The sequence below is a fragment of the Vicia villosa genome, linkage group LG7 (assembly GCF_029867415.1).
Source record: "Vicia villosa cultivar HV-30 ecotype Madison, WI linkage group LG7, Vvil1.0, whole genome shotgun sequence".
NCBI lineage: Eukaryota > Viridiplantae > Streptophyta > Magnoliopsida > Fabales > Fabaceae > Vicia > Vicia villosa.
In genome coordinates this window covers 113,439,280-113,442,968 of record NC_081186.1, presented here as the reverse complement: position 1 = coordinate 113,442,968, position 3,689 = coordinate 113,439,280, and positions in this window count along the sequence as shown.

The window sequence follows — 3,689 nt, the reverse complement described above, 5'->3', positions numbered from 1 at the left end:
AATATGTGCATGAGGAGGAAATAAATAGGAAAGTATACTAAGAAAGTGGGGAACAAAAAGTGATCGTCTCCCTGTCACTTTAAATTTTAGATGAATGATTCGTCACCTTTTTTCTCAATCATAATCTTATCTGCATTGCTTTATAATTATTGAGATTATAAGGTCTACAATGTGATACAAGTTATTGTTAAAAAATTAATTAAAACAAACTAGAATCGACATTAGAATCGTGTACGGAACACTTTCAAGGAGTTATATCGATTTTCATATACTTTTTATTTTCCATGCAAATAATATAAACTAAAATGTTTTATGAAAAATTATAATGTTGCTTAAATTGTTTTATCATCCAATAAATTAGATACTTAAGTAGTTCAATTTCAAATATATAGGTACAACACTTATAAATTTCATATTCCTCTACTAATGTGAAGAATGTGAAAATAAGAGCATTTTTTGTTTGAAAATAGTATTTTAGGAGGCATGCGAAAAATTCTTTATTTTTTTGGCTTAATTTGAAAATTTTATTAGTGGTTTTGGCTTTGGCAATAGAGAGTAGGGATGACAGGCAGATTCAAACTTGTGAGACCCACTCGCACTTGAACCCGAGTTAACAGGTGAAAATCCAAGTTATTTGAGTTCGGATGTAGGTTTTGGTAGTGTGAAACCTGCGTCCGAAATCCGAAATCACATCCGCTAATATATATATATATATATATATATATATATATATATATATATATATATATATATATATATATATATATATTGTGGAAAGTTGTTGGAAAATTGTAGGAAAAATATACTTTATGTATCTTGCTGCAGATTCGAGTGTGGGCGTGAGTGTTATTTTGCCACCCGAATAACTTTTAGGTTCGGGTTCGGGTGATGAATGGTGATTTCAAATGCAGGTTTGGGTAGTGTGAAACCCGCATCCAACTAACACATTGTCATCCCTAATAGCGAGTTCTTTACTCTAAGAGTGTGTTTGATTTGTTAAAAAAATGAGGTACTGGACAAAACTATGAATTCTTGTCCCTTACTAAATCATGGGACAATTTTTTGTCCCAAATACAAATTATAAAAATAAAATCAAAATATCATTTTTTACACTCTTTCTCATTATTTAATACTTTAATTCATAAATATAATATTAATATTTTATATAATATAAATATTATAATAAAAGTTATAATATTTTTATTAGGTTCATCGACGTAGAGATAAAATCTCTATTATTTTTCTTATTTTTTATATCAACAAAAATATTATATAAAAAATTATATTATTTTGTGTACTGCATAAACATATTAAACAAAGTAGAGTAAACAAATTTTTTCTTCATTTTTTTCTTCTTTATTATTTAAAATTTTGATTCACAAATATTATATTTTATATATCAATGAATAGTAAAAATTATATTATTTTGTCTGGTACATAGACATGTTAAGCAAAATCGAGAAAAAAAATTGTACAGTTCATTAACCATCAAACACATTAGAATACAAAAAGTTGTTTTGTACTATTCTGTACTGTCGAGTACTATTTTGTACAATACTTAATAAATCAAACGCACGCTAAGAATACTTTCATAATGGTGGTTTTTTTGACCAAGTTTTAATTTCTACTAATTGTTGGGCAGATTTTTTTTATTTGTTATTTATACTTTATATCTTCTATATTATATATATATATATATATATATATATATATATATATATATATATATATATATATATATATATATATATATATATATATATATATAAGGGAAAAACATGAATTTTGTGGACTTGAATACTGCGGCTCTATTCGTGGCCATCAATCAGACGAACTTTCTCGTTTTTCAACAGAACCAGTGAATCTCCATATTGAAAGTTGAATGTCGTTCTCCAACCTCGAGGAGGTACTGATCCAAGTCCCGCTCTTCGTCATTGCGACGACGAGGCAAACGTTCCTGCTCTCTCCGACAGAAACACCGTGGGGATGAGTCCCGGAGCCCCTCTCCTCAGTCAAAGAGTCGTTGTCCTCGATTGGAACGACTTGTCCAAGAAATTCCCTAGAAGCAGGAACGCACTACCCCGGAGAAGGAGCAACTCTCCCTGGCAAAAAAGAAGAAAACCAAAGCGGTCGACAAACATAAGAGTCGACCAAGGAGCCCACCTCATTGCAACAGGAGCCCTAAGGTCGAGTATTCCTCATACGACTCACCAGTCAGAAGTGACGAGGACGATCTCAACTGTTTGTTGTCTCATGCCATCATGAATGTTGAACTCGGTAGAGGAATGAATAAACCACCCGCTCTAAGTATTTATGATGGCACGACTGGCCCAAATGACCATATTGAAGGCATGGAAGCCATGCTTAGCTACCGCATCATTCCCAAGGCCATCAAATGTTGAATCTTCCCCACAATTCCGAGGAAGGGCGCGATGGCGTGGTACAAGAGTTTGGCTCCAAACTTGATCCACTTCTAGAGAGAATTGAAGGAGTTGTTCTTCAGGCACTTCACTGCCTCCCGAAGACACCCTAAGTCAGAGGCATCCCTATAAGCTATCATCCAGGGAGCTAATTAGCCCCTCTAGACATACCTCGATCGGTTGAACTAGGAGACCATCCAAGTCCCCACAACCGACAAGATGAAAATGTATCTGCTCGATCGGAGACTACTCCTGGGCAACGATTTCAAGAAGGCCATCATGATCGAAAAGATCCACTCGATGGACGCCCTCCTCTTTAAGGCTCGTGCTTACATCCAATATGAAGAAAAGGAGGCTGCTAACAATGCATGTGGATTGAGGAACCAAGACAACCCGGGGACCTTGAAATACGACGACCCTGCTCCTTCTCGACGAGGCGAAAAAAAATGAGAGACAACAAAACTTGTTATCCTCGCAAATAAAAATGACCCTTCATCCGCTTCACCAAGTACACACCACTCACCGCTCCCCGTGAGCGTATCCTCGCTGAGTTCTAGATACTGAATTAAAGGAAGGTTGGGTCTGATTCCCCAAACCCACCCCCGCCAAACTTGAGGTCGACAAGACCAAATACTGTTGGTTTCATATAAGACACGTCCACGTCACCGAGGAGTGAGGACTGCATCCACCTCAAAGAAGCGACTGAGACTTTGATCAGGGAAGGTCGTCTAAACTCGTACAAGAAGGAAGTAGCTCCTCAACAAGAAGTCTATGAAGTAAAGAAAGTCTAGGAGAACAGCTCTCCAGATGCTGGCCCGATCCAGGTCGCCCTCTGCTTCTCCCGGCCAGGGGATTTCCAAGTCACCAATAAGCTGTCTTGGCCATCACGGGGATTTACAGGGGCGATGGTCATCACGGGCATTAGTCTTGGCCAACTGACTATAGGGTCATTTAAAAGGAAATTTGATTAGCTCATCGATGCCATCTCGAACTAGAACCCAACTTTTAGCAAGTTTAAGGGGAAATATGATCCCATCACTTTCTACCTTGAGGAACTGCCTGGTGGATCTCCCAACTCCAACATCCCTTTACTAGTCCGAGCAAAGATGGAAAACTTCGATGTTTGTTGTATCTTAGTTGACCAGGGCAGCTCCGTCGATATCATGTACTCTCAGTTGTTCAAGACCCTCCAACTCGATGTTTGTTGTATCTATGTTGAACTGCTTATCACGTTCGAGGAGAAGGAAACAACAAGGCAAGTCAAGATTC